Raw genomic sequence first — 13,392 nt, 5'->3', positions numbered from 1 at the left:
AGATCAGTTTTGGACAGAATGTTTAAAGGGATTCATAGCCGTAACAGCAAAATCTAGGCTATAACCACACTGTTTATATTCTGGTATAAGCAGTTTTCAAAACACACACACACACACACCCTTTACTTGTCAGAAATGGGGAAAGTCCACTTTGACAAACATATGAAAAACCTTCAAGACATTCATTTATCATCAAAACCACAGAATTAACTACACACACACACACACACACACACACACACTTTGATACTGAAAAAACAAAACATGCAGAAGGCTTTAATAGGATGCCTTTCCATACGGAACTGTTCCAAAGACAGTACTGATAATTAGCATTAAGGTGGTTAAACTTAAGGCTTGAGTGTTCCCTGAAATTGTACACCAGGATATGTGCATATGCATACATGTATGAATCACATTAAAAGGCTGTAGAAATATTGAAGTCGATAGCATGGCATGCCGATATAATGACAGCTGATTTTTTAATAACGGGATGACCCAGCAGCAGCAGCAACAAAGCACAGGGAAAACAACCACCACAACAACAACCCTCCTCCCCTTACCTATTGCTTATGTTTTAATGATGGATCAGCTTCTTTACAGACACCAGATATTTTGGCCCAGAGAGTAGAGGACTTGGAGCACGTGCACGCAGACCGTTCCACAAGCCATTTTCCCCCTGTCCGTTAGCACACCGTACATCTCCAGCAGCTCCGCTCTCCAGCTGCAAACATCTCATTAGACTAATGCATTCAGCACAGGCAGAAAACTCGATTTACCATAGCTACAGCAATGAATTTCCATTACGATGACAGCTTCAACCACATCATGTCCGGAAAACCAGCCAACCACTGCCTTTTAAAGAACACACACACACACACACATTTTACAAGCAGAAAATGAGGCCTGTGTGTGTGTGTGTGTGTGGTGCTGTGCTGTGCGGTGCTGTGCTGTGCTGTGTTTTCTTCCGCTCGCTGCAGCTAAACTAAAGAGGGAGGGATGTGTCACGTTATAGAAAGTCTGCATAAATAGGTAAAAAGCATTTGTACTTTTAAAATAATGTCCCTTACAGTAACAGGAATTCTTTGACAATGATTACAGTGGGTGTTAGGAACCTCTCTCTCTCAATCTTTTTCTCTCTCTCTCTTTCTCTCTCTCTCTCCTTTTTTAAAAACTATCCCTCCTTTGTTGCCATAGTAACCAGACTGTATCATCATCTCTTTGTCCCAGTCATGCAGCAACGTGGCCCAGTATTGCGCTTTAGACGACATCAGCGACATGAAGGATCTGTCGTTCGTTCGACTGGCGATAACGACAGCAGGCGACTGTGGCTTTTGACGCAACAAATGTTTTCCTCAGTTAATGGCACTGTTTATGCAGGCTAGCCATTTTATGTACTAACGCTTGTGCTCCCGATCTAGGGCGTATCAGGTGCCTACAGTGCAACAGTGATGGGCACAAAATGCTATCTACAAAAGTTGGTTAAAATAGCAGGTGAGGATGGGCAGGATGGAGCCCAGGGAAGTTGCTCCCCTTTCCATCTTCATCACAGTCTCCCTCAGTGAGGAGGAGATCTTATCTTCATTCACCTTCCAAGGCATAGAACAGGCCGGTAGCATTTGAGGAAAACTTCCTGCAAATAAAATTAAACAACAATCATCCTTCCATGTACCACTGTGATGTCTGCGATTAGATTAGGTTTTATTGTGGCTCTAAAAAAGAAAAGAGTGCAACATCCCTCATTCACTACAGGCTTATATATAATTTGCTGCATTAGATATGTTATAAATTCAAAAGGCAGTCCCCAGTAATATAGGACTCTTTGGAGAAAAATGTTAGACAAAAATGAACACAGCGTTGTTGGTTCAGACCAAGGTCCATATAATCTCGCATTTTGTTTACAACCAGATGCTTCTGGAAAGCTTACAAGCAGGACATGATTTTCAGGGTTTCCCAAACTTGGGTCTCCAGCTGTTTTTGGACTACAACTCCCATCATCTCTAGCTAGTAGGACCAGTGGTCAAGGATGATGGGAATTATTGTCCAAAAACAGCTGGAGACCCAAGTTTAGGAAGCCCTGTCCCCAGCATCTGATAATTAGAGGTAAAGTGGTACCTCAGGTTAAGTACTTAATTTGTTCCGGAGGTCCATACTTAACCTGAAACTGTTCTTAACCTGAAGCACCACTTTAGCTAATGGGGCCTCCTGCTGCTACTGTGCTGCCGGAGCACGATTTCTGTTCTCATCCTGAAGCAAAGTTCTTAACCTGAAGCACTATTTCTGGGTTAGCGGAGTCTGTAACCTGAAGCATATGTAACCTGAAGCGTATGTAACCCGAGGTACCACTGTATACTGCACCTGAACATGGAAGTTATATTCCTCCACCAAGGTGAACAGGCCTTGGAAGACCTATCCTCTGTGAAATTAGTTTTGCATTGAGTACTTTCTTTTGCCTATCACCACCAGTATATTTACTGCTGCAGTTATATACACTTATATATGCTATTAATGAACTTCATCTCTGAGAAAGCACACAAAAGTAGCCTATAGAGGTTTGAGCAGGCTCAGTAGCCATGATATGCTGAGTATTTGTCAGATGGACTGACAGAAAACTGGAGAGAAGGAGGACCGGAATGGAGTAACTTAGAAGACATTATGGCTGGCTGGACTGTACAAGTTGCAAGTCCCACTTGTGAACAACTTTGCTGGTTAACTCTAGACCTAAGAACATGGGACAAAAAGAATTATATACATTTTCTCCACATTGTATACTGGTTAGTAGGGTTGCCATAGTTCAAAAGCTTTTTTTAGGAAGACATGTAGCAGCTCTACTGGTTACAGCTCTTGGGAAGTGTGGTTGGAGCTTAACCTTAAGTCTCAGTTCATATGGCATGCAAAGCCAAGCCTTAGTTTAGCTTTGCTTGACATTGCTGTGGGTTCGCAAAGGGGGGGGGGAGTGTGTTCCCTGAATGCCAAGATCAAAGTTTGGGGCAAGCACTCTTTGGTGAGAGAACCCATGTAAAATCACGAAATGTGCAGTAAAGTGCGGAAATATAGGATGTTAGATGTTTAAAATATGTTATTGTGAGTTCCTTCTGAAGTTTTCCTTTTCCCCTTGCATAGAAAAAGACCGAGCATTTAGTATGTTAAAAATGGTTTACTTACAAAGGTTTACTCTCCAAAGGTCAGGTTCATGTGCTTTTCCATACAGCATTCAGAAAATGTTGCACAGGCAGTAAAACGTAGCTTACTTAGAGTGGTTACAGTTCCAAAATTACTGGTATATGAATGTAAGAACTGCTCATGTAAGCCATACAGTTTGAGCTTGGAGCAACTTACTCAGACCTCTACATGCTGAGCTTCTCAAGTAGACTGCAAGAGAGCAATAGACTTGATTACCTTCCTCCCAAAGTAAGGAGGGGTGACCTAGCTAAACCTGGCAGGAAACCTTGCGCTATGGTATTCATTCCCTTCATGCCTTAATGGTTATATGAGACTCATCATTCCACAAATAGGAGAGAACAGAACCAAGGAGGAGCAAATTGGCTGCAAGCTCATCTCCAGGAGCCTGACAAATTGTGCAGTTGGGCAGTCTTGCTAAGCCAAGGTTCAGCTTGGGGTGTTATGTGAACAGCACTCTGGCTGGGCCTGCTCCTGAAGTATTTAAAGATGTGTATCTTTAGCAATTTGCTCTTCATATGCCTTCATTTTCACTTTCACTTTTGCAAAGAAACCTTTCTTGCCTGTTGTATAAAATCTTCCTCTTAAGTTCTTCCACATTAGGGGTTTAGTTTGGAATTGTCATGCCTCATTCACTCATATTTACAGGAAGTTCATGCAACTCAGTTGTCCATTGTAATGCTTTTCTTTTACCCAACCTTTTTCTTATCGCAAAAATATCAAGTTTTTCCAAAGAGGGGAAGAGCAGCACAATTTCCACAGATGTAGATGCACTTGGTGTGATGCTTCCATCATTTTTAAGAGGCACAGTTTTGATGTGAACAGTGACCTAGTAGGCAGGTTAGCCTCTCACTGCATAGTACAAACTCACTATCACCTTTGCAGCATGCATAACTCCCATGTTTTTCTTCTTTTTTTTTAAAAAAAAAACCTTTTAATCAGTGCTAAAATGCATTTCCAGATACAGTGGTACCTCGGGTTAAGTACTTAATTCATTCCGGAGGTCTGTTCTTAACCTGAAACTGTTCTTAACCTGAAGCATCACTTTAGCTAATGGGGCCTCCCGCTGCCGCTGCGCCACCGGAGCCCGATTTCTGTTCTCATCCTGAAGCAAAGTTCTTAACCCGAGGTACTATTTCTGGGTTAGCAGAGTCTGTAACCTGAAGCCTATGTAACCTGAAGCGTATATAACCCGAGGTATAATTATTTAAAATATTAGGGAAATACAGCTTAAATGAATGAGTGTCGTTGTGTTATAGCTAATGAAAAGAAAACACAGGGGGTAAGGGATAGAAGGATGTGTCAATTTCAGCTCTTTTGGTTTCTCACTTTTCCAGTCTTAAATTCAGTTGTCCACATTTCTTCAGTGATTTTTTTATTTTAAAAAATCCTCATGCAAATTCTTCAGCATGTTAGTGTGCATCCCTCGTAATAAACACATTTTTGTATATGGTTTGGACTCATGTACACATTTTGCAAGCAAGTTCTCCTAATATAATTCATTTTTATGTTATCTTCATTTACAGTGGTGCCCCGCAAGACGAACGCCTCGCAAGACGGAAAACCCGCTAGACGAAAGGGTTTTCCGTTTTGGAGGCGCTTCGCAAAACGAATTTCCCTATGGGCTTGCTTCGCAAGACGAAATGTCTTGCGAGTTTTTTTGACTTTTTTTTCCTTCCCCCCCTTTTTCTAAGCCGCTAAGCCGCTTATCTGCTTATCCGCTAAGCCGATAAGCCGCTAAAAGCCGCTAAGCCGCTAATAGCGCTAATCCGCTAAGCCATCAATGGGCTTGCTTCGCAAGACGAAAAAGCCGCTAGACGAAGAGAATCACGGAACGGATTCTTTTCGTCTTGCGAGGCACCACTGTATATGCACACTTTGCTCTAATATATGCATTTTTGTAAGCATTGTTCGGTTGAAGAACTCTCTTGCAAAATTCAGGTAAGTGCAAATTTCGAGGGATGCCTATATTTTTGTTCTCATACTTCTTTAGGAAGTGCAGATTTGATAGCTGCAGCCTTAAGTATTATATATGTTATATGTTATATATGCTTTCAATTTATTATATATGTTTTCAATTTTTCATCTCAAATTAAACGTCTTTCATTATACCATACATTCCATGGTTATCCACCATTCCTGCATATTTTACTGTAACCATCTAACCCAGTTTTCCTATCTTACATCACTCCAATATTTATTATACTGTTGAATTTACCCTAATACTGCCAGCGTTTTTCAACTGTGCACAATTGTTTTCTGTATACTCAACAAAAAAATTCCACTCCTTTTTAAATACCTGTTCTTTTTTCTCTCTTATTCTATTTGTTAGACCAGCTAACTCTGCATATTCTGTCATCTTAAGCTGCCAATCCTCCTTACCTGGGACCTATCTCACTTTCCATTTTTGGGCTAACAAACTCTGAGCCATCATTGTTGCATACACATATAAGTTTTTCTGACACCTGGGGACCTCTGTCTGAACAATTCCTAACAGAAATGCCTCCAGATTTTTTGGGAAGTTTGTTTTAAACACTTTTTTCATCTCATTATATATTATTTCCCAATATTCTTTAACTTTTTTACATGCCCACAACATACGAAAAAAGTTCTTTCCATTTCTTTCCATTTCCAACACAAATCTGATTCTACTTTATACATCTTAGCCTATCTGCTCAGGGTTAAATACCATCTATGAGTCATTTTCATGTAGTTCTCTTTCAGTGTGTAGCAAACAGTAAATTCCAAATCGTTCTTCCAAAGTTTCTCCCAGAGTTTTAATTCTATATTATGCCCTATGTCCATTGCCCAGTGGGTCATTAAAGCTTTAACCAGCTTGTCCTTTGTTTCCCATTCCAGTAATAATTTATACATTTTAGACAGTAGTTTTTCCTTATTCTGTAATAACTCTCTTTCAGATTGTGATCTTTGGTCCAAAACCCAATTTTTTTAATCAAGTTTAAACATATTGTGTAGTTGGTGATACTGTAACCAATCCGTAACTTAGCTCCTTAATTCTTCCATTGGCTTCAATCGAGGTTTTTAAAACATTAACATATTTTTTTTAAATATTAACATATTGGAAATCTATTGTTTGAATGAATGAATGTTAGTGCTATAACACTATACTTCAAATGTAAACAAGAAAAGAAACTTGATGGTCACCACCAGTTTAGAATCTTTTTTCCAAATTTCATAAGACCATTCTGATCATTGGACTTTTCCCCTCCATGCTCAAAGCACTACATCCCACCCACTGTGATTGATGAAAAAGTGCAGTAAGTTATAGTGGACAGTCAAGTGGAATTTTGCTAGTAACAGTGGAGGAGCAGTGATTTAATATTGCTAACAGCTGCCCATCTGGAAGCACCCCTTGATTCTGCTTATTGTTAACCATGCTGCCATATTTATTTCTGAGGTGATTTGTGCCCTAGTTCGTGGTTTATTAAAAAAAAAAATCTATTGCAATAGTTTTAAATAATCTCCAATAAGGATGGGCAAATCCCTTTATTATTATTTTGAAACAAAATAAAAAAATTCATTCCAGTAGTGCCTTAGAGACCAACTAAGTTTGTTATTGGTATGAGCATTTGTGTGCATGCACACTTCTTCAGATACACTGCATGCATACGAAAGCTCATACCAATAACAAACTTAGTTGGGCTCTAAGGTGCTACTGGAAGGATTTTTTTTATTTTGTTTTGACTACGGCAGACCAACCCGGCTACCTACCTGTAACTACTACTACTATTATTTTTTATATCTCTATTTCTCATTTGTGCAATCTTTAGTTCAACTTAGTTCCACATCAGTTTGCAAGTTCTATTTTTTAAGTCACTGTGAAAATTTGCCTGCAGATTAGTGCCAATTGCTCCAATTGCACACAGTTTTGTATGCAAGTTTGCCAGACCCCTTTCTCATTCATTGTTCACTTCTTCGAATCCTAATCTTCTCTGCTCCTGCTCCATTCTCTAGCTCTTCCATCTACTGCTCCCTGAGATAACTTGTCTGGAGCACACATGAATGTTGCCACAGGGATGCCGTTGAAGGCAGCTACAGGTGATTCAAAAAAGTAAGGTCAACAAAAGTTTTCCATTCCATTCCTGAAATACAGATTTGTCTATTGGTAATGCTGAACTATATTCCAAAACAACTGTATCCAGCTCAGACTGTCAAATATTTTGAACTGAGTCAGTGTTCAGCTGACCAGGGACCCACAGCCACCTGCCCTGATGCTCTCATTGATTATTGTGCAGCTGCATGACCTACAAAACCAGCAACACATGCAAAGTTTGAATACTGGTAACTGATAAAACCCTTCTCGTATGCTGGAAATTACATTACCAGGTTGCCTGACCCATCAGCCTTTTGTCTGGGGAGTAACCCATTCATGTGGGTCAGTTTTCTTGATGGCTTCTTGAAGATGCCTTATGTAGTTCCTCCATCTCATCCAAATAAACTCTCTTGCTGCTAGATGTGTATGTGTTTTAGGAGGAGGGTTTTAAAAAAGTGTTCTCAGATGACCTTGAGAACACTGCCTGCTTCCTCCACTTCCTTCAGCCACATCACATAATGGCTCCTTATCTTTCCCTTGTCTTGTGAGTTCCATTGCTTCACAGACCTCCATGTTTCAACTTCCCTCCCTGAGTCTGTGTGAAAGTTTGGCCTGCCAATTCTTACAAGAAGTTGCAAGCTGATATTGTGAGCTTTTTTCCCCCGGAGCAGCCAGAATGTTCATGAACATTCTGCAATAGCCATGGCTCACGGTATTACGGTGTGAATGTAAAAGATATTTTGTTGTGTAGAATGACATCAATAAGATTGCTCATTCCAAAGCTCATGACTTCGTAACAAATGAAAAAGTGCTAAATGCGCAAATGCTTCCCTAAATAGTATATAAGGATGTTTTTAATGTTTGATGCTTTGCTGTGGTTTTATGAATTGTTGGAAGCCAGAGTGGCTGGGGCAACCCAGTCAGATGGGTGGGGTATTATTATTTCCAAAGGCTTCACTTTGCTTAATTAATTGGTGCATATTTAACACCACTATGTGCATTATGCCATACAAACCAGGATCTGCTCACAAGCTTTACTCCAACATCCCCTGCCCTCCTCTTCTGTGAGACAAAAATGCATTCCTCAACAGATTCTTACGAAAAGGTTATTCTTTTTTTCTTCCTTCAGATTCTGTAAAAGTTTTTGACCATGATTCCCAGTCACCCCTGTCTTTTTGCATTTCCTCAGCAGATGTGTCATTGTTGTGGCTTGTCATGTCCAGTTACTTCAGCCCGTTCACACTACGTTACCAGTGTCATGTAACATGAGCTGGCTGACACAGCAGGCTTCTGCCTAGTGTTCATTAAGGTGCGGGAAAGAAATTACCCTTCCCCACTCCCCGCCACCGCAATGCTCGCTATCCTGGTTTTAATTGAATATCCAGTTCTTAAATATAAATGAACTGCCATAATTTCTTTAGGTGTCCAGGCTGCTTTAAGAAGGACAGTTTTAAGTCTCTTTGATTTTAGTCTTAATTTCACTCTTAACCATTTGTGGATGTGGTGTGCAAAGTATGCCTTGGCCCCCATCTGCACTATGCATTTAAAGCAGTATCACATCCCTTTAAACGGTCATCATGGCTTCCCCCAAAGAATCCTGGGAGCTGTGGTTTGAGTGCGCTATTCATGTCACAGAGTACAATTCTCAAAGTGAATTGGAAACCACTCTTCCCAGGGAATTCTGGGAACTGAAGTTCTGCGAGGGGAATAAGAGTCTCCTAGCAACTTTCAGCACCCTTTACAAACTCATTTCCTAGGATTTTGTGGCGGAAGCCATGGCTGTTTATAGTACAGAAAAAATATACAGCATAGAAAAATCATGTGGGGAGGCATGGGGGAGATGATCTCCAGCCCACAGGCCTCCCCATTTGACCCTCAGTGTCATTTTGGCCAAGCTCCTCCTACCTGCCACACTCCTGATGTCATATATGACATCAGCTGTGGCATAGCTAACAGTAGGGCATAGAGTCTTTTGGGCAAGTTGTAGCCATTATAGTGGTATAAGCTGCTGTCACAATACCTTTTAGAAGCTGTGCTTTCATCCGGGCTTGCTTTTGGGCTTGCAAATCACATTCTGGTATATTTTCACTGAAGGCCAAAATCCCGTAGGCTTTCTGCAAGAACCTACGTGCGCATCACTGACAAGGCTTAAAATGTAGCCCATCATTTATGGAACAAAGCCACAAACCCAAATCTGTGTAGAGAGTTCCTTTTGCCACAAATCTAGCCTATCCATTGCTTTTAGCAACAAAATACCTGAAACGTCAATAGCACCTAGTGGAGTCTAATCAGTGTAAGTCTGCAATCATATGCTCCATCCTAAGACTGGGAGTGAAATGCAGGCTCTGTGGCTTCCACATCAAGCCAGCTTTTTTCCCCACATTCATTTTGCTTAGCATCCAACCTAAGTGAAGAGCTCTGGAGCAATAAAAAGCTGCTTCACTATACTGTGCCATTTTGGTTTGTCCTAGAAAGATATCGCCTTGCTGTGGATTTTGGAATTTCACTAATGGACCAACACAACTTCCTGTACTTTTTTGTTTTGTTTTGTTTTAAGTGAATATTAGGAAGTAACAGCCAAACGGAAGAAAAGAAAATTCTATGAAATCATATATAATTTCCTCCAAAAGGCAGAGCAGCCTTCATTTACATCGTTTAATTCATCCATCCGTTTATTTATTAGCTGGGGAGAAAACCTGCTGTGTCAGTTAAACAACAGAGTCCTGTCTACTCATTTTATCACAACACATTGTGGTTGGTTATAGGGCATAACATTATCCTTTGCATTGACATTTATAGGTCAAGCTTTCGTAAGAATCTCAAACCCAGCCTCTCATTTTTAATGTTCCGCTGACATATTTATGGTTATACGCCTTTTGTGAAGTTTCACAATCTTCAAAAGTACACTTGTCCTTTCAAATATGATTTGCATGTGAAATGCAAAGCACCTTAGCAAATCTGGATAAATGTCAGAGTCCCACGATACCTTAAAGACGAATGCACTTATTGTAGCATGAACCTTCATGCTGATTCTTCTCTAGGTCAAATTTCATCTCTACCTGGGCAGGGTAGTGTGATGTTTGTTCTAGAACTTGGAATATCAGTTGCCCATCAGTGAATGAACAGGCATCAGGAACGAGTGTGATTTCTAGCCTTGCACTGTCAGACCAACACAGACCATAGGAAGTGATTACAGAATAGATGTACCAGAATGTCAGTTTCTGGTGTGCACGTGCAAGGCACAGAGTTACTGGGGGATGCAGTGTCTGTCTCAGTTGCACATCTCTTTCATGGGAATAATGCCAAGTTGTAGTGCACACAGTTAAAGTATTAATGGTAAAACACATTAATCCATCTAAATAATAATCGCCCACTCTCTCAAATCCATTGTCTCAGAAGCTTAACGTCTGGCAAGAACACCTAACCACACACACTTTTGAAAGAAAGTCAATGGCCAACCATCAATGACCGCTCCCCACATCAAATGGGGGTGCCTTTTGCGTGGTCGCATGCAGCCCCCACAATCCCATGCGGCTCCCAGCAGTACAGCCTGGGTTCGTGCCCCTCCCCCCCAGGCTGGACACCTGGAGGTGGCTGCCTAACTTTGCCAGTTACCCAATCCCAGCTGGGAGGTGTTGCCAGGAGAGAGTTGGCCAGGTAAGGGGAGGGATCGACGTGCCCACACAATAGTGGGTGGAACTTACCTGGGAGTTCTCAGTCGGCTTCAGAGCTGTCAATAAATTTTCACAGCTTTTAAAAAAGCCTTTGCCTTTCCTTACTTCTGTTTCTCTGCTCAACAGCAAGCCGTAAACATTAATGAGTGTGGCCATATAACGCTCTGCGAAATATTTACAAGTGGCTGTACAAAGACACATAATGAACAAACAGCATGTTCATTCTGTTCTGCTTAGTTGAATTACATTCTTTTCAGGTCTGCTCAGTAATATTGTTCACCATAAAAAGATTTCTTGCGACTTCTGAGTGCGGAACAAACGAAGAACAGGCATGTCAGCGGCTAATAGTCAGTATGGCTACACTGGAGGAGTGGGGGACATTTTCAAGACTCAGAGCCACATTCCCTTCTGGGCAACCTTGCAGGGGCCAAAAGGGCAAAAGTGGGTAGAACAATGAATTTAAAACTTTGTGTGTTAGGCAGATTTCTATACCACTCACACTCCCTTCTCCAACCTCCTTCCAGGCAAGCAAGACTCCTTCTCCAGGTTCAAGGGCAGATTCCAGTCAGGCAAAAACACTCAAGGAAGATGTGAAGCAAGGCTGTTGAGCAAGGAGTGGGGAGAAATTTAACTCAGTTTGATTCAGATTTTCCCATCATTTTTCTTTATTGCAAAAGAATTAAGATGTAAATAAAATTACAATCAGTGTTTTTTGTAGGGGCAAGCAAGCTTGATGTGCAGAAGTGCCAGATCAACTTTAATTGTGAAACCTGAATTTGCTGGTATCTGACTGAATCCTACCCCAAAAATATCAGTAGCCTGGAACTACCTGTGAGAGCTTCTGCTTTTCAGTTGTTTTCTCTAGAATCCCTCAGTTCAATTCCACCTGGGGAGCCCGTTGACCTGATCTAACAAAGAATCCCACAAATACTTTAAATTAAAGCATTATGGGGTCTTCATGAGCCTTAAACAAGCAGGATCCAATGTACTTGATTTACTTTTTAAAACTTGCAATATAGTATTTTCAGAAAAACTAGGGCAAATTGAAAATTACATATGCATGTGAACTGCTCCATTGGGTTTATGGACCAAGCTGAATGTGTTAAACAGTTGTCATCTGCTCAATAAAGCCTCTTGCTGAAGTGGGCCTGGTATGCAATATGCAGACAAACATGTCAAGTTCCACCCAGATGACATTCCCTCACCACCATCAACTAATCCTCAGAGCAGATACACAAGTAAAATTAATATGCTCCCACAGAATGTCGTTTTACATCAAACGGTACCCTATAATTTAAATAATTTAAAAATTTAAACTAATTAAGTCAAATTATCATAAGCTTTTAGTAGAAAAATGAAGCTGTCATGTTCAGTCAAAATTCAACGTATAACTGAAATCAGTCTAAGGAAGGACTGAGATCTGGGACCAAAGCAAAAGTGTGTAGTATGAAGCCCTACATAAGTCAACCATCTTTAAAGAAGTACATATCATCAGGTCTGTGTCAAAACTCCCATTGATCTGAATAGCTCACAGTTTGCCTTAAGGCTGCAATTGCGATTTGGTGGCCTGGAAGTGAGCCAGACATGCAATGAAGTTCAGCTCTTTAAAATGGAGTGGTAGTTCTGAGCTATGGAATGCAGGGAACCAGAACTATATTTTGACATAAGGAGGTGTGAAACTAAAAGTCCAGAACCTGTTTTAGCTACAGATTTGCAATCATAGGCCAATGTACATTATAAAATTGTACGCTGTGCTCTCAGTCTTTAAAGTTCTCCCTCATGATCCATCACCAAGTTATATATATGCTTGTGGCAGAGCAAAGCAACAGCATAAACCGTCCACACATGTTGTATGGATAACTCTACGGGACTTCATATCTCAGGCCATGCTTCCATCCACTCAAGATAGAGCATCATTTCAGTGAAGAACTACATTGAATGGAATGTCCTGAATTTTGCTTTGATTAATTGGATTTCTAGCTCACTTCCTCTCTTAGAACCTAAGTCTTCTGACGGTCTTGCTAGACATAAACAGGCAGTATCAATGCCCAAGAAAAATAAGGTGCATTCCAGTTAAAAGCTTCACCCTTGCCAACAATGGTCTATCAAATTTTAAAAGTCTTATGCTACTTCCCAAAGTGACTGTTGCTTTTACAAGCTTCTGTAAAGAAGGAATATGGGGCAGCCATGAGTATAATACCTCCATCAGGATGCCCACATCATCCAAAATTGCTCACATTCGCTGGTAAACATCAGTTTTCCCCTAAAATTTCCCTCTGGGTTTCTTAAGACTTACCAGTAGATATCAACATTGACCAAATTATTGGAACTTACTGACAGTAGACAGCAACATACCTATATCAGATGAAGTACACTAAATACAAGACTGAACTTACACATGTTGGCATGTGCTTTGTATTTGTACATCTAATAGCACTATTCATGCATAGAATCATACTTCATAAAGGAAGGTCCAGAAATAAGACC

General features: G+C 40.6%; 1 protein-coding gene across 2 annotated transcripts in view; it reads right to left on the bottom strand.

Moving 5' to 3' along the window:
- Positions 1-1,116, bottom strand: part of SCML4 (Scm polycomb group protein like 4) — a 77,476-nt gene extending 76,360 nt beyond the window's left edge. For both annotated transcript variants that reach the window (XM_079971717.1, XM_079971716.1), the window contains exon 1: positions 561-1,116. The gene's annotated coding sequence lies outside the window, so the exon portion shown is untranslated. The remainder of the gene's footprint in view (positions 1-560) is intronic.
- Between the last annotated feature and the right edge of the window lie 12,276 nt (positions 1,117-13,392).

The sequence above is a fragment of the Podarcis cretensis genome, assembly GCF_951804945.1.
Source record: "Podarcis cretensis genome assembly, chromosome: 3".
NCBI classification, from domain to species: Eukaryota; Metazoa; Chordata; class Lepidosauria; order Squamata; family Lacertidae; genus Podarcis; species Podarcis cretensis.
Note: the sequence above shows the minus strand (reverse complement) of the source record. Positions and strands in the feature narration are given on the sequence as shown.